The 18,879-nt window shown below is 34.8% G+C and overlaps 1 protein-coding gene and 1 long non-coding RNA gene across 11 annotated transcripts in view; one reads left to right on the forward strand and one right to left on the reverse strand.

Moving 5' to 3' along the window:
• Positions 1-18,879, forward strand: part of SOX5 (SRY-box transcription factor 5) — a 1,026,842-nt gene that overhangs the window by 935,071 nt on the left and 72,892 nt on the right. The window contains exons 1-2 of one of the 10 annotated variants that reach the window (XM_031000929.3): positions 1,192-1,389; positions 1,983-2,040. The exons of 7 other annotated variants lie outside the window; for them this stretch is intronic. The gene's annotated coding sequence lies outside the window, so the exon portion shown is untranslated. Of the gene's footprint in view, positions 1-1,191; positions 1,390-1,982; positions 2,047-18,879 lie in introns of those variants that run through there. 2 more of the 10 variants (XM_031000928.3, XM_031000927.3) reach the window with 2 other exon arrangements.
• Positions 9,703-18,194, reverse strand: LOC129525857 (uncharacterized). The gene is made up of 6 exons (XR_008670383.2): positions 18,025-18,194; positions 16,237-16,381; positions 14,036-14,222; positions 12,660-12,740; positions 10,434-10,466; positions 9,703-9,775 (listed from the first exon to the last, which is right to left on the reverse strand). It is a non-coding gene; the product is annotated as an uncharacterized lncRNA (long non-coding RNA).

Here is an 18,879-nt window from a genome sequence, read left to right on the forward strand (position 1 = left end):
TCATGAGGTCAGGAGTTCAAGACCAGCCTGACCAACATGGTGAAACCCCATCTCTATTAAAAATACAAAAATTAGCCGGCGTGGTGGCAGGCGCCTGTAATCCCAGCTACTCAGGAGGCTGAGGCAGGAGAATCATTTGAACCCAGGAGACAGAGGTTGCAGTGAGCCAAGATCATGCCACCGCACACCAGCCTGGGCAACAGAGTGAGACTTAGTCTCAAAAAACAAAAAAACAAAAACAAATGTTTGCCTGTTGGCTGAACAATTCTTTTAGTAATCCATATGTGAGCACATGAGTCAAGAGCTGGAATTGGGAATTTCAAGTGGCAAGGATGGTGGATATGAAAGAAAAAGATATCTGGGATAGTTTTGTCTAAATATAATTGATAACATCATATATATTAGATGATACAAGCCTTGAAATGTTTTCATCCATATTTCATCTCTTTGTATTAATAAAGCCAAATAACTTAGAGAGGATTCCATTTAGACCGTAACACCAGTAACAGCCCCCACTTTCACCCACTCTCCCATTAGAATGAGATGTTTTCAAACTGTGTTTCAGAGATTGGGAAGGAAGTGTGAGTTCTCTTGGCAAGGAAAAACGTAGAGGGGGAAGCACAGCTCATTATTTTTGTACTCAGAAAGTACTACACAATTGGTTTCTTAGCATCAGTTGAAATGGAAAGAATTGCTTTTCACTTTGTTTGTTTAAGAGTCTACTATCATTACGTTATATTCTTATTATCTTAAATGGTGTATGGTGAACCCTGACTACCTGCTCTCCTGCAGACTTAAAACATTTGCTATTCATTCTTTATACGCATATGGTATATTATACATATATAGGGATCAATCTAAGTTAGCTAGTGTTTCAGAAAACCTTTATAATCTAAAATGGTAGCAAATTCCCACTTTCTAACTCCTTCTTAGGAAGAAAGGCCAAAATGTTTGAGAATTAAAAGTCAAAGTTGTTGAGTGAGATCCTTTTTATCTTGTTGCATTTGTATCTTTTGTTTTGTAATTTCTAAAATTATTATACAGTAAAATTGGCTATATTTTGGATGTACAATTCTGAATTTTCACCACCTCTGTAATCAGGATATGGGACAGTTCCATCAACCCCCAAAATTCTCTTGATCTCCTTGACAACCTCAGAAAGCAATTCTCCAATCTCCTCCTCAGAAAGTCTAAGCCTGGCTGATAAGACAGTGTGGAGTTTGAGCGTGGGCTGGAACCAGGTGTCTTACATTGTAATAGGTGTTCTTTCGCTCCCTCCATTTTAAAACTGCTTTCAGTTCTGTCTAGTGTCCTTCAATCCAGCATTTGCTCTAGAAAGTAAACACTTGGTTTTCTCTCTATATTTACTCCTCACCTTATTTTGCTGAGGTAAATTTCTACTTTTAATTTTATTCTTAAAAATTTTAATTGTGACCTGAAACTTTACTAATTTGTGTGAATCCTCTATAGGTTTCTTTTTATCATGGTAAAATATGTTTAACATAAAATTTACCATATTAACCATTTTTATGTACACAGTTCAATGGCATTACATACATTTACACTGTTGTACAACCATCACCACTGCCTGTCTCCAGAACGTTTCATCATCCCAAACTGAAACTACATACCCATTTTTCAACAACTCCTCATTCTCCCATCTCCTCATCTCTGGTAACCAGCATTCTACCTTCACTCTCTATGAATTTAACTGTTCTAGGCACCTCATGTTACTTAATCATACAGTATTTGGCCTTCCATATCTGATTTTATTCATTTAACATAATGTCTTCAATGTTTATCCATGTTGTAGCATGTGTTAGAATTCCATGCCTTTTTAAGACTGAATAATATTCCATAGTATCTATGTACCACATTTTGTTTATTGATTCCTCCATCTATGGACGTTTGAGTTATTTCTACCTTTGGGCTATTATGACGAATGCTGTTATGAACATTGGATATACACATATCTCTTCTAGATCCTGCTTTCAATACGTTTTCAGTATATACCCAAAAGTGGAATTGCTGGATCATGTGGTAATTGTATGTTTCTTTTTTTATAATTGTTATCCTAATGGATGTGAGGTGATATCTAATTGTGATCTGGGTTTTCATTTCATTAATTATTAGTGGTTGAGTATATTTTTGTATGTTTATTGGTCAATTTTATACCTTTTTTTGTAGAAATGTGAAGAAGATTATTTTTGATAAAACTTCTGAGAATTGATTCCTAGGTAATATTTGCTTTGTAATATTTCTCACTTTAGGTAGGTCTTTTATATTTCTTGAATGAAAGAGGGATAAATGAGCAAGTAAATGAATAACACTGTTTCTAAGTACCATCTAGAGCATTTGAGTCTTAGTAACCACTAGATTTGCTACTTGGGGCTGGGCTACATCTTATAATCTAGAAATAAGAATAGTAATATTTCCTGCCCCATGGTATTGGTATGCAGATTAAACAATGTGCAAAACACTCTTAACACAGTAGCATATCAAGATAAAATTTGCTAATATATCAGTGTTTATAATTATCTAATACATTTGTCTTATAATAATACTTAAATGCTTTATGCTTCTGTCTCTACTGTTCATATGTTAGGAGTACTCTTTTATAATTAAAATATTTTTTAAAAGCATAAACTTCACAGGATCTAACTCAGTACCTTTCAAAAAATGTTTTTGCTGATTGAATAAAAGAATGGATGAATGGCATATGCATGTGTGTGCCAGTCTCCTGCACACACACAAACACAACTTTGTTGTATTTGACCTGTATGGTTTAAAAGTTTCACCATGTTGTTTTTCTCATTACTACCCTTGAATCCAAAGTATGCATTTCCTCAAACTCTATTGGATTGATCTTTAAAGAATGTTTAAGTCTGCTGGAAAGGTATCAAGTTAAAAAAGAGGTGGCAAAAGTTTGTTTTTTATTTTTAGTGGCTAAAATAATAGACTATAGATGAGTTTATCTGAATTTCATTTCTGATTTTCTGACTTATTCTGTGGCATTAACAATACCATATCTCTGATTTTCTGTCAATAAAATAATAGTAATAATATTTACCAATTAAATTAATGATGGTATAGCATAGTATTTAAGTAGGATTTTGTGAATCTTTTATTAAAGTTTATGGAAGTGTGATATACCAGATCAATGGTAAGTTGACGCAGTGTTGATATATTTTAATGGGTAAATTTTCCCAATTATGTGAGATAAAATGCTACTGGAAAAATATTTGTTTCTTGTACTAAAATATTTTCACTCCAAATCTGATGGATTTTTCTTCATTTTAAAAAAATCACCCTTTTTATTTTAAAATTCGCTGAGATGTGAGGTTGGAGTTCACATACTGATATCAACCAACTGTTGAAGTGTAGGATCAGAAAAGGAATAAGGGATGATCCAAATAAAAAAGAGAAATATTAGATTTTTTAAAAAAAGCTAATTTGTCACTTCACTGATTGGAATATGAACTGAATAGACTTCTAGCCCTTAAAATACTTTTTTTTCTCTTTTTATTGCCTGGAATCTTAAGAGCTTTATCATTTGCAGTCATAAAATGAAAATATACACCAAACCCTCAAAGGGCAAGTATGAAATTAAATTATATTTGGGCAGCTGTAACCTTTTAAAACGATCAGATTCCAGTTAATGTATTTCTTCCTGTTCCAAGTGCTGCCATGGTGTTTGATGGTGGGAAGCAGTCCAAAGGGCATTGGGAGATAATAAATTCACTGTAAATTTCACCCCAAGGCATGTCTCGATACACCAAGGCCTCCATTTAGCAAGGCTGACCTAAAACTCTTGTCACATCCAAAGGTCATTTAGGTTGGGGTTGGTGTGTCCCATCTATCTTTCCTTGATGTAAAGAGTGACAGTTGAAACAGGATTGAGCTCATAAACAGTCATCTGAATATGAAAAAGAAGCTAGCTTTGGAGTAGGAAGGGAAAGTGAAGAGAGAACTACCTTTTACGGTGTGACTAGCAAATGCCGTGGTTTTTGCCAAGTCAGTGAAGGGTGGGTTGATCTCATAGCTCTTGTTTCAGAGCATTCTTTAACTTGGAAGGCATTACTGGATTTGGTTGATTTAGGATCTGGTACTCTTTCCTCTTCTATTTATATTTGTTTCCAAAACTGGGTGTATGTTGAGTATTTTTTAAAGAATCTAACATTTCCAACCTTCTTTTACTTTGAAATCACAATATTCCTTCCCCCCTTTGCACCTGTTCTCTTTAGTTCATATACCAACACATGGGAATAAAATAGGAGGAAATTGTTGTAGAGAAATAAAGCCTAATGTGGTCTTGGAAAACAGTGATTTTTTTCTAACGCCCTCTTAATCATGCACTTTTTTAATTGTAAAATATAAATAACATAAAACTTACATTTTAACCACTTTTAAGTGTACAGTTCTGTGTAGCATTATATACAATGTTATATAACCATCACCACTGTCTGTGTCCAGTACATTTTCATCATGCAAAATAGAACCTCTGTATTTATTAATTATTTCCTATTTCTTATTTCCTCTTCCTCCATCCCCTGATAAGCTCTATTCTACTTTCTGTCTCTGTGAATTTGCATATCCTAAGTACCTTGTCCTTTTGTGTCTGGTTTATGTCATTTAGCGTAATATTTTCAAGGTTCATCCATGTTGTCGCACGTATCCCTCAAACATATACTTTAAGAATGACTTTAGTTCTCTCAAAAAAACAACATTTACTTATAAATGTTAAGAATTGTGGATGTATAAGTTCTCAGTTATAATAATCATAACTAATATGTAGTGTCAAATAGAGAAATATTAAACAACTATGTGACAAATAATGAAAGATTAAATTCTTGCAAGTCTTCTTGGGAAAAAGTTTAAAAATCCTTTCATGAAAGCAGAGATAGTTATTTACTGATATTTTCTAATTATTTAGAGTAGTGCTTGGCACATAATAGGTCCCCAATAAATATTTATTAAATGAATGCATCAATTTAAGGCGGGAGAGCAGAAGTTAAGAGTTGTTTCTCTGTACTGCTTTGTTGGTACATGAGAAATAGGTCCTGGGCAATTGAAAATGAAGCCTATTGTGATCAAAAAAGCCAATGAAAGTAAAAATGAATTGTAAATGCAAGGTGCTATTGGAGTGTGTTATTGTTATATTTTAATTGATTTATGAGTTATATGTGTTGGGGTAGTGAAAAGGACTCATTTTTGCTATACCTTTTTCTTTTTCAAATGTTCTAGAAAAATTGAGGTTGGCCACCATGAATTTACTCAAAGCATAGAGTTTTATGTGATTAATTCTTCACATAAATTATACAAGAAAGAGGAAATATTTAAATAAAGATGAGGCTCAGAATGTTGAAAATTATATATATAGATTTATTCTGTAATCGATTTTAAATCTGTAAAAATGTGATTAGGTAGATATTACTTCAATTAAAAATGGGTTGTAGGTGAAACAAACCCTCCCAATCTATTCTCCATATTATGTCTAGACTAATCTTGTAGAAATAGAAATCTAATTCTGTCATTCCTCTTATTAAATTACTGTATGTTCCCATCTACCTTTGTAGACATCTCTCCCACTGCACTGCATCTCACTGGCTTCTTTCTGACACTACAAACTTGTCATGTTTCCTCCCAGCACGTAGTTTTTCTGCCAGTTTTTTTTCCTCCTGTATGTATGTAATTATATCAGCTCATCCTTCTGACCTCCAGGTATTCATAGTTACAGGAAAGTCTTTCCTGATTTGCCTGCCTGTAGTGTAGCTCTCGCTTGCATGCTCTTAGAGCACCATATACTTCTATTTTGTAGTATTTTGCACATTTGGGATTTTACTTTTCATTTGTGTAATTATTTCATTGATGGCTTTCTTGTTCTATGTAAGCTCTATGGAGCTAAAGACCTAGAATGAAACTGGTATTTTATAATTTTTTTCAATGAATAAAAGCATGAATGATAAAAGATAATAAGAAGTATAACAGCCTTCTCCATATTGCATTACCTTGTTTCCTACAATTATTTAAATGGTTAAAATACATATCAAATTGAGAAGAAAACCACACTGAAGCGGTTTTTACTGGCAGTAGCCAAAAGGAAGTAAATGGATGAAAGATGCCAGGAAAAATTTCCTGTTGGACACTTCACATTTCTTTCTTGTTCTGCATCCCCAATACTATCGCTTTTTATCAGAAGAGCCCAGCCTCCATAAAAGGTGCTTTCTGAATTACCCTTCCCAGGTTTGTCTAACTCTTTGTTTCAGAGCACACAAACCCTACTACTGAATTAAAATGACCAGAAAATAGATTCCTAAGACATAGGCTAAGAGTTAAGAGCTCTGTAAAAAGTCAAAAAGATTTGGATTCCAACTTCAGCTTGATCTCTTACCTATGCAACTTTGGACAGATGACTTTTACCCTTTCTTGGCCTCAATGTCCTGCTCCATAAAGTAAAAATAATACCTATTTCCTAAGGTTGTTGAGAAGGTTCCAAGAGATATGACATGGACATGTCTCACAGTAAGCATTCTATAAACTTCAGCTATTATGATTATTATTGCTGCTGTTATTCTCTGTCCAGATTTCCCCTGAAATGTAGTTTTATTTAGCATAATTTGTATACTCAAAGAGCCAAAACTAATATTTGTATGTGATACTTTCTTAATCTTAAAGGTTTATGAGGGAAGGAGGAAGAAAAAAGTAAGAGCGGAATCCATAGGAAGCAGTCCTTTTTTAAAACCTCTCATATGTGTTGTTTGTTAGTAACAACAGCAAAACAAAACAGCAACCAAAACAACAACAATAATAGCAAACTTAAGTGACTTTGTGGTTTCTTCAGGGAGCATTGAGTTCTGCTACTACTGACTCAAGAAGTCTTTCACTCTTGAAGCCTTTAACCCTTGGCCTTGGAAACTATTATTTTTGACTCAGAGTTCAGGGGAAATTCCTTTTTTCACTGGCCAGCAGGTGGGGGATTCCACCTCTATCCCACTGCAAAAGAGATGAATTTAATCATAGAACATTTTATCTGGAAAGTATTTTCCCGTAGTAGCATTATATCACAGAAGAATTTCAGGGCCACTTGGACTTCTGATACTACCAGTTGTTTAACCTTTGGCAAGTTATTGAACCACTGTTCAATTCATTTTTCATTTTTCTCACCAAACTCACAAAATTGTTATGGTGATCCCTGAAATAGTATGCAAGCTTCTAGCAAAATGATTAACATATCGTAGTCATGGAGAAAATCGTGGTTCTTGTGCTTCCTCCCCTTATGTGTTTCAAGTATTTGCAAGCCTCCAGCAAGTATGTACTCTGGAAGTATGTTTTTTGACATGCAAAATAATATATAGTCTGATTTAATATGAAATAACTCAAATTGTCTTTATATTGAGTTAGAATGCTGTTTAAAAATGGCTTGATTACTACCCCCCAATCTGTTGGGATACACTGAACAGTGATTTCACAAATATGAACTTCGCCAAAGACAAGTGTTTGCTTTAGAACTCTTTCTGATAATACTGTAATTCTCATAATACCCAAATTAAATAATGAAATTTAGTAACAACAGAAATTTTTCTCCTGATGAACAAGCATTTCTCTTCTTAGTGTTGCTTTGAAGGGAATTTCAGCAATATTTTTCCCTAAATTAAACTAATTAAAGATATAAGTATAATCACTGATACATAAAGAGATCTGAAGAGCCTTCCACCCAGTGTCCTTCTTACCTTGCCAAATGGAGATGTATTTGCTGGTTGGTGACCTCAGGAATAGATGCAGAGTGCTCATCCTCCCACAGTAACAAACAGCAAGTCTGGAGCGGCATAAAAAGGGTCAATCGAATAGGTCATACATCATATGGGGAGGCAGATGTTGGAACATATTGTAATGGATTACTGTGCAGTACACGAAGATGGCTTATGGAGTAGAAATACAGGGAGTGAGTGAGCAAAAGAGAAACTATCAGTTGGGGTGTACTTACATGACTCTCGCAAAATATATCTGGTTCTTTAAGGAACTGCTTCAATTATAAAAGTCAAAATGTTTTTTTTTTTCTAGCTGTTTAAGATTTATTGGTGTGTAATGAAGAAAGCCTTTTAAAACCCCGTGCATTTGAAGTGTTTCTTATTTATAGGCTTTAGTATCTGCAGTGTGACAGAGACAGCATGAGAGCATCATACCTGTGAAAAAGGTCTTAAGATTTAAGTAAGTTCAAATGTATCTTTAATTTTTAGCAGGATGCTATCTTCACACCCTCCTAACACTCCACCCCTCATTGATAGCTTCATATTCTATCCAAGTATCACACTGAGTAAGACTGAATTTGGAATAGAAAAATCAAGATTGTCTATGTATTATTAATATTTGGTGATAGCAGCTTTAAATAAATTACATTATATCTTCTGTACATGTATTCACTATAGCTTTTTAACAGTATAACCCAAACTATAGCCAGATGTAATTATTTACTTTTGTTTCCAAGCTTTTCCAAGTTATATCAGGCAAGAGTGATATTTTCAAGGAAGTGTGGGTCATAATAATAATTTATGCCTTGGAGCCCATACCTCCAAGCCCCCTATTTCACCAAGCATGCTTCCCAGTGGCTCACCTGTTTTCTCTGAAGGCAGAAAATTTCATTTCTGAAGTTGGTAACAATTTTCCCCGATGGCTTATCCTCCTGCCATCTATCTTTTTTTTTTTTTTTCTTGAGACAGAGTCTTGTTCTATTGCCCAGGCCTGGAGTGCAGTGCCACAATCACAGCTCACTGCAGCCTTGAATTGCTGGGCTCAAGCAATCCCCCTGTCTCGGCATCCTAAGTAACTAGGACTGCACATGCCATTTTGCCCAGCTAATTTTATTTTATTTTTAACTTTTTGTTGAAATGGGGTTTCGCTATGTTGCCCAGGCTCGTCTCAAACTCCTGCCCTCAAGTGATCGTCCCACCTTGGCCTCTCAGAGTTCTGGGATTACAGGCTTGAGCCTCAGCAGACAGTCACTAACCTCTGGTGATACCAACTAACTCTTCAGCCTTTTGAGGCCTTTGTCCACTCAAGTCATCTTCTTGCTTGACCTGATAATTCAAACCCTTATACACCCAACAACTGCAACTTTGTTTTTTCAATTATGCTCCATTGACATAACAGCTATTAGCTCTCCTTCATATGGACAAATCTATAGCAAGTCTGAGTTTGTTCATTCTTTCACTGTAATACATTTTTTTCTTGCCATCAAGTTTCATTAGAATTTGTGTACAAATACAAAAGATTTTAAATCTCTCAGATTATGTGTATGTGAAGTTGCTCCTCCCAGTGACTCTATTCCTTAGTATACCCTTCCTTACTCCCTTCAGGATGAATTCTTCCCCAACTGGAACTCTAGACTGGAAATTAAGTGACAACCCTTCCCACCTTCCTCTAGGCACCTTTCCCCAATCACTTTTCCCCCATGGTCTGTGATAGAACTGAGGAAGCAGCAGGAGAAATGTTTCACAATCCCAGCCTCCACCCACTTCTGTGGGTTAACCACTTAGGAGGTTAGCTGAGAATTCTTTCCATCTATTCTCTACCCCTGTCCCTTTCCACTCAGGTTTGACCAAGAGTCTCAGTCCTGAGAGCTGGCTGTCAGCCCTGTCTACTCTTCATTTTTTTCCAGGAGTCACCTTAGTGGTTAATGAAAGTCATCAATGTTCAGAGTCCTACCTTGGCATGCCCAGTATTCCTTGACGGATACAAAGAACACATATCCCTTTAGAACCCTCGTTGTACCTCTCCTCTGTTAGGATTTTTGAAAATTAAAGAATAAAAAATTACTTTTTGTGTAAGTATATAAAAAATTCATTTGAGAGGAAACTATCTATTTGTATTACCTTTTTCCACCATTATGTTGTTTATTATTATGAATATTTTGAAAATAGCTATATAGTACTATTAAACTGGACTCTTGCACAGTCTCTCTGATAGGTTTTACCCTTTAAAGTCAAATTCAAATATATAAAGAAGTTTTACCACTCAATAATAAGGCAGCTCAATTTGTAAAATACATTATGGGATATAAATACAATCCCATTATTGGGCATATACCTAAAGACATATAAATTGGATAAATGTGGTGCATATACACCATGGAATACTATATAGCCATAAAAAAGAATGAGATCGTGTCTTTTGCAGGAACATAAATGGAACTGGAGGCCATTATCATTAGCAAACTAGAACAGGAAGAGAAAACCAAATACTGCATGTTCTCACCTATAAGTGAGAGCTAAATGATAAGAACTTATGGACACACAGAGGGGAACAACAGTCACTTGGGCCTATTTGAAGGTAGAGAATGGGAAAAGGGAGAACAGAAAAAAATAACAATTGGGTACTAGGCTTAATATCTGGGTGACAAAATAATCTACACAACAATTCCCCCGACACAAGTTTACCTGTATAACAAGCCTGCACATGTACCCCTGGACCTAAAATTAAAAAATTTAAAATAAAACAAAATTCAAATATATAAGTAATTCTTACAACTCAATAATAAGACAGCTTAATTTTTTTTTAAAAAAGCAAAAGATCTGAATGCATATTTTACCAAAAAAGACAGGAATGGCTAATAAGTACATGAAAAGATGCTCAACATCATTAGAGAAATGCAAATTAAAACTACGAGATACCACTTCACACCTGCTAAAATAGTTATAATTAAAAAGACAATACCAAGTATTGATGAAAATATAAGGCCGGGTACGGTGGCTCACGCCTGTAATCCCAGCACTTTGGGAGGCTGAAGCAGGTGGATCACGAGGTCAGGAGTTCGAGAACATCCTGACCAACATGGTAAAACCCCGTCTGTACTAAAAATACAAAAAATTTAGCTGGGCGCGGTGGCACACGCCTGTAATCCCAGCTACTCAGGAGGCTGAGACAGGAGAATTGCTTTAACCTGGGAGGCGGAGGTTGCAGTGAGCCAAGATTGTGCCATTGCACTCCAGCCTGGGCATCAGAGTGAGACTCTGTTTCCAAAAAAAAAAAAAAAGAAAGAAAATATAGAGAAACTGGAATCTTCATATGTTGCTATGGAAATGAAAGATGGTTCAGCCACTTCAGAAAAGTCTGGCAATTTCCTTAGAAGGTAAACATGAAGATACCACATTACTCAACAAATCCAATCCTAGGACATGGATAAGCGGAAGAAATGAAGACACTCAAAAACTTGTACAGGAATGTTCATAGCAGGATTATTCACTGGAAAATTGGAAAACATCATCCAACTATCCATCAACTAGATAAATGGATAAACAAATATTATACACCCATGCAAATAAATACTTTTCAACAGTACAATAACAGGCTACTGATACATGCTACACCTTGGAGAGAGTTCAAAAATGTTACGCTAAGTGAAAGAAACCAGATCTCTTTTTCTACAATCTCTTCCAGCATTGCCCCCGTAGTGGGGACAACAAAATAGCTTTACCTCACATCTGGCCAAAGAGAAGTAAAAGGAATGTGTTATTTCAAAAAGGGGGAGGAGGGTCTTCTGTTGTGTACAGAAAAGTCTTAAATGCTAATAAACATATTTTGTTGGTTGATTTGAAGGTTAACTTTATGGCTTTGCACGTTATGTTCCTTCTGCCTGGAATATTCTTGCATTTTAACTTCATCCTGCACTTCCTTGAGGACATATGTAGCAGGACTGCAGCCATGTCAGATCTTGGCCCCCACTTCAGAAGCTCTTTACAAGTCAGTCGAAGTCAAGATGATGAGCCTATTTAGGACAGAAGCGATTCCTTGTCTCTTGAATGGAGCTAGGGGTGGGAAGAGGAGGGACACAGGCGCAGGCCCAAACCTGCTGTCCTTGGGCCACCAGGTTTTGACATGGAGCTGCAAGGAGACCAAGAATTCTAAATTCAAACCTGTCCTCCAGATTTCCAAACTGAAGGTCCGTAGTCATTAAACACTAACTTCCTAATTCCTCCCTCCCCTGAACCCCTGACAACCACCATTCTGCTTTCCGTCTCTATGAATTTAATTTCTCTAGGTAATTCATATAAATGGAATCATACTATATTTGTTATTTGGTGAGTGGCTTATTTGCTTAGCATAGCATAATACCTTTAAGGTTTATCCATGTTGTACCATGTGCCAGAATTTCATTTATTTCTAAAGCTGAATAATAATTCATTGTGTGTATATAGCACAGTTTGTTTATCCATTCGTCCATCAATGGACATTTGAATTGTTTCTACCTTTGGGCTATTGTGAATAATTCTGCTGTGAACATGGGTGTACAGATATCTTTTTGAGATCCTGCTTTCGATTCTTTTTTGTGTATGACCAAAAGTAAAATTACCAGGTTATATAGTAATTCTATCATTAATTTTTTGAGGAACCACCATATTATTTTTCACAGTGGCAGGAGCATTGCACAGTCCCATCAGCGATATACAAGTTTCCAATTCCTGCACATCCTTGCCAGCATTTGTTACTTTCTGGTGCTTTTTTTTTTTCTTTTTTGATAGGCATTGTCCTAATGGGTGTGAAGCAGTATCTCTTCTGCTTTTGATTTGCATCCAGGTCATTTTGAAAATAGGTTTGTCAAGACGGGAGAATGAAACATGTTTAATTAGGCAGTTCATTGACTTATGAATTATAAATTTTTATACCTTCGACATGTGAGTTCCTATCTGTACTTTTCTCCTGGTATTCAGCACAGTGACGGCCTATCCTGGTTTTCATGCATTACACTTGAAGAACATGCAAAAGAAATGCTGACAGTGTTAGGGAAAGTCCATGTTTAAACTCAAGTTGCTATGATAATTTTCTGTGAAAAAACATTATGAAAAATAATGGGCAAAGCAAATTTATTCACACTGAAACATGCTGCTGTGTTTTGAAAGATTTTCTACAGTACATTAGTTTCTCTTTAAACTCCACATTTAAGTTACATTAAGAAGCTGAAATTAAGCTATAAAGATAACACTTATGGAGCCTTGAAATTGCTTTCTGAATTTTTCCTCACAAATGATATTCCCTGTTCCTCCTCTTAAAAACAGGAAGAGAAAGAAGACATAAACAAATACTTTCCCATCAAATATATATAGTATATATCTTTTTAGGTTTTATTTAAACTTTAACAGTTCATATTCAACTATTTTTTAAATCATAATAGATGACATATATTTTAAAATCTCTATTCCAAATATTTAACACATTGCATATATGTTAATTGTTCTTGCCACATTTCAAACCCTGGACTCAAAAGAAATCTTCTATTTTTATATGTATATTTGACCTGGGAGGTGCTATTAATCATCAAGATTTTAGCTCTGTAATGTTCTTTTAGAAGATGTAAGTCTATATATTTGTTTATGTGCAATTTTAGAAGTGACAGCTATTTATTTCTGAGTGAGGACTTTATCACTGATGATGAAAAAGGATTACAACTTTTTCCTTATGCCTACTTAAACTCTTGGGGCGAACTAAACAATTTCATTGGTCACATTTTAATAAAATACTTAAAAATCTCAGTGACCTGACTTGGATTATAGGAATGTATCAAATTATCACATGTACCCTCAAAATATGTACATCTAATGTATATCAATAAATTTTACATATTTTTAATATATTTTATTGATATTCATTTATGGCATACCTCTCCTTTCTCTGTTTTATATACTGGTGTTTGATATGAGATTACATTTGGAGAAAAGGCTAATACTTATAAAAATAATTTTAAACAATTTCACAAAAATAGTATTAAATGGTATGCATGCTCTTATCACTCTCCATTCAGATAATAACAGTGTAAAAAGTTCACAAATTATCTTTAGGAATCAGTATGTTTTATCATACAGTACTTAAGAAAGACGTATTTCAGTTGTAATCTTAATGTGGTTTTTTTTTTAAAATTTAAAATGCCTTTTGTGCCCAGCTCTCCTATGAAGTTTAATGAAGTTGGTGATTTGGGGAGAAGAAATGTAGGGAGGATGAAAAGGGGGAGAGTAAGGGTAGAGAGAGGATGGCGGACATAACTTACTTTGCACTGTCTTCACAATAAGGTAGAAATATCTCCATCTCCTAATCCATGCCTGAAGTAAAGGAAAATAGTTGGATCAAACCATACACTGTCATATGCTGCTGGCTCCTGGGTAAGTGACTGTATATGGCATCATCTCTGTCTCCTGTGCCTTTATCCAGATTGCCTGGGCACACAAAAGGGAGACCTGTAGCAAGATCCCAGTTAAAATGAAAATTAAAGATCCAGCAATCCCGCTTCTGGGCATGTATCCAAAGGAAATGAAATCAGCATGTTGAAGAGATATCTGTACTCCAATGTTGATTGCAGCATTATTTACGATAACCAAGACATGGAATCAACCTTATTGTCCATCAGTAGATGAATGGATACAGAAAATGTGAGATATATATATACACACACACACAAACACACACACGCACACACACACACACGATGAAATACTCTTCAGCCTTGAAAAAAAATCCTGTTATTTGTGAAAACATGGATAAACCTGAAGGATATTCTGTTAAGTGAAATAAGCAAGGCACAGAAAGACAAATACCATGTGATCTCATTTACCTGTGGAATCTAAAACAGTCAAACTCATGGAAGGAGAGAGTAGAATAGTGATTACCAGAGTAGAAGGCAAGGGGGAAAGAGGAGACATTGGTCGAATAATAATTTTTTAAAATAGAAAATTAACCTTTGAGCAAACTAAAAGGATCCCAAAGAAACAGCTTATACCTACCAGCAACCATAACTCCTACTAAATATCTTTTACTTTCTAAATAACGAATATTTAAGATTCAGCAAGTAAATTGTGTATATTTATTTATAAAAAAGAAGGCATTTGTCATCTGTCTTTTCCAAAATACTTCAGAATATCCATATGCTTCAACTCTTGGTTCTGTTGTCTTTTGAAAAGATACTTTTAACTTTTTTCAAATAATCTTCACCCATTTTTGGTATTTATTTTGCAAATAGGCATTCAGTTACTGTTATGATTATGACTAAAATGAGGTTATTAATTTACTTTGTTCTTATGCTGATAAGATTTAAATTCATATTTTTTTCCTCTCAAGCAAATGAAATGAGTGAATGAATGTGAATTTTATCTATATTACTAATGAGCCTTTCTTTCTAATTCTTTGGATTGTACAAGCATGCCAAATTCATTTTGGATTTTAAAAATTTGTTTTATGTATAGTCACTATTATTATGAAATATATTAAATATGTACAAGAGATCTATATTAATAATATTTTACATAGTCATTTTCTGCATTTGTTCAATTTTACTGTTCCTTGTTTTTAAAATTTTCTGATAAAGCATTGATTAGCAGGGACATAATCTCTGCCTTCAAGGAGTTTACTGGTCAGTAAATGGTTTGGGGCAATAAATCTTGATAGATATTTTTGTCAGTGCCTAATGCACTGAATCCAAATACTCCAGATGGCAGTTAGACAGTGGACTAGTAGTCAATCAGAGAAGTTGTGTTTTTAGCAATTTGGGGAAAGTAACCTATTACTGAAAAGTGGCAAGAATTTACCACCTCTAGGAATTAATGAAATAGACTAGCTTAGAATTTAAATAAGCTGTTTGTAGAATTTCTGTACTCCTCACACTGAAAAGTACTTGTTTAAGGTATTTTTATGGGTATCTTCATATAAAAGCATGATTGATTTAATACTATTGATTCTAACCATAGCATAAAAGCTATGTCATCCAAATACAATTATACTGTTTTTTTCCCAAAATAGCAACAATTAATTAGTACAAGTTAAAATATCTGTTATCCTACCAGACCTTTTCTAGCCCCATAGTGGGCCATTAGAGATGAGCAGAAAGAATGCCTGTTAATGAACTGCCAGCCCACTGCCCAGCAGTGATTTGGTGCACATAATAATAAATTTTAAGAAAAACTACTGATTAGACTTGAGTAAGTTAGATACAATTCAAGCTTATGTTGGTGGTGGTGGAGAACATCACACTTTTCATAATTTTTTAAAAGTGTTTTATTGAGCCACACTTTAGGGGAAGTTCATGATTGAATGGATCTAGTCATTCAGGGAAATCCTCTCTGTGTGAATTAATACTTCCTTTGTCAAGAAGGAAAGAAAGAAATAAAAGAAAAATATAGTATATGTGTTTTGGCTTTCTTAAAAGGATAAATGATGAATATACACAAATGAGAATAGATGATGGGTGAGATTACTTACATACTTATGAAGACTTCATATACATTGTATTATCATCCTGTTCCTCTGTTTGTCTTTTCTTTTCCCCAGTTAATTGGCAATTTTTATGTGCCCAGTATGCTATGAACTTGAAATTATCTTTTCCGTCTTCATTTCACAACTGTTACTGCAATTCAAGTTCCTGTGATCAGCATTATCACTGTTAAATGTTGATAATTTCATAGCTGATATTTCTGTCTTATCAATATTCTAGCTAAAAAACATCATATATATTGCTCTCAAACAGTCAGTGGCTTTCTCTTACTACATATTCAATTAAAACTCTTTTGCTTATGTTTCAAAAGCTTCCATAAGGTGAGTGTAGCATACAAAACTAATGTTATTTTCCTCTAACATGGCTATGTATGCATTGCCCTTTCTACCACTCACTGTTCCACACCAATCTCTATATTTCCCTTGCAGCAACTAGCTCATTCCTGCTCTCATGCCTTTCTTTTAATTGTACTGCCTTCCTAGAATGCCATCTCCTTTTTCTGTGTCCACCTTAACTCCATCTCTTCTACGAAAACATACCTGAACACACTGATGCATTTCTTCTCTCTTAACACCTTCAACGGTGACATACAGTTACAGTATACTTATAGTCTCATTGTTTTCTGTTTATCAGTCTTGACTTAAGGCAGAAACTATGTTTGTACACTTTCTCTCTCCTCTGCTATACCAATAATAGTCCAGAGTCAGCACATATATGTTGCCTAGTTTCTTACTTTGTGTATTTAATCCATTAATAATTATAACTATTTTTTATTGATCAGGCATTCTTTACCATGTGCTTTCCTGAGTGTTTTGTACACATCATGTGATTCATTTCTCACAGTACCTTTATAAGGTCAATTTCATTTATCCCTGAATTTACAGATTAAGGAACTGTGGCTCAGAGAAGTTGCCCAAGGTCACATGGCTTAGAGTTGCAATTAGAATTCAGTTCTGCCTTGTCCAAAGCTCTTGCTTTTTAAGTTTTCCACTAGAAGTAGAAAGCATGATCTTTCAAGGAGCTTAAAATGTTGAAGAGACAAAAATCTAGGTTATGGAGCAATTTGAGACAAAAATAGGAGTTGCTTATATTTATATACATGTATGTAAAAACATATTTATGAACTTTGAGTACCAGGAAGACACGAAGTAATCAATAATAAATTCTAACCTAATCATTTGTAATTGTTTCCTTAAAAACTCATTGTCTAAAGGAGGTACAGGTATGAGGGTAGTGAAAGAGAATGAGAATGCAATGTTTTAAGCAATAGAAAGACTGGAAAGCTCTGAGGAGTTGTTAAGTTTTAGAGATCACATCCAATCCCTAACACATTAGTTTCAAGGTAAGAGTCAAGTTATTCTGTTATTCTGTGAGGCTAAGATACTGTGAGTCTGGTTAAACTAATGAAATGAGTGTTCTCTTTCAGCTCAGCCTTTTTTTTTTTTTTTCTTTTTTCTTTTGAGACAACGTCTCACTATGTTGCCCAGGCTGGTCTCAAACTCCCAGGCTCAAGCAGTCCTCCTGTCTCTGCCTCCCAAAGTGCTGAGGTTACAGGTGTGAGCCACCACACCTGGCTCAGCTCAGCCTTTTATGTTTAGTGTCATCAGTTTGTTTAGTGTCACCTGTTTGTTTCCGATGTTTTAGACAACTTCACTGTCATAAAAATACATTCATCATAATATACCTTATGTTTAACTTTGGGTTTTATCTGTTATTATTTAAAGAAAGATGTTAACCAGATTTTCACTTTAAGACATACAGGCATACATACGTACAAATATAAGTGGATTGTATAGTTCTCCAGGTGCTTGTTATTTGAGGTGGCCTTCCAGTGGTCACTAGATTTCATGCCCCTTTCCCATCTACAAGGTCAACCAATGGTTCTGTGACTGTAGACGTCACTCAGGGCAGACACCTGTTATTAGGCTTGATTTTGCTTTAAGACCTTTAATAAAAGAAGGAAACTGCTCATCAATCATTTCTTGGCTTATTTGTTTTAAAGTCATTCACTACACATATTTTAATGGAGAGAAAAAGGAGCATAATTTTTTTTAAATGTGAATTAAAATAAGTCACAGCAGCATTTTAAAAAAATTATCCACTCTTACATATGTAGCCAGATAGAAGAATTATTGTCAGCTTCTTTAATTTTACTGAAATTTCCTATTAACTTGTAAATGGCCAAGTTAGAATGCAAGAGTATTAAAATTCCTGATTGATCTTATCTGAGCAGACTCAAAGTATGTTAAATTCTCTAAGACGGGGTTCATTTTTGCTTTTGTGTTAGAATATAACTTTTAGGAAAACATATCTATGACACAAAATGTGTTGAAATAGATATTTCCTGGCCTTACTTCAATACCTTGGTGAACCAGGAAAATCTGATATGCTTGGTGGAAAATGCAGTGATGTGGGAATAGTGGAAAACTGATCACAGTTGGAGAAGAGTAATTCTAAAATTTGTCCTCTTGCACAGAAGCCAAATATGAGAAAGGGTTTATGGGCAATTTGGGGGAGAGAAGAGCAACCTAATGTTAGCCATCCTCGAACTGAATAACAGGTTTATGAAATTCTCATCATAAATTACATTCCGTCTCTGTATTCTGTAGAAATACCAGCAAGGCAAATGA

This window comes from Gorilla gorilla, chromosome 10 (assembly GCF_029281585.2).
Source record: "Gorilla gorilla gorilla isolate KB3781 chromosome 10, NHGRI_mGorGor1-v2.1_pri, whole genome shotgun sequence".
Classification (NCBI taxonomy): domain Eukaryota; kingdom Metazoa; phylum Chordata; class Mammalia; order Primates; family Hominidae; genus Gorilla; species Gorilla gorilla.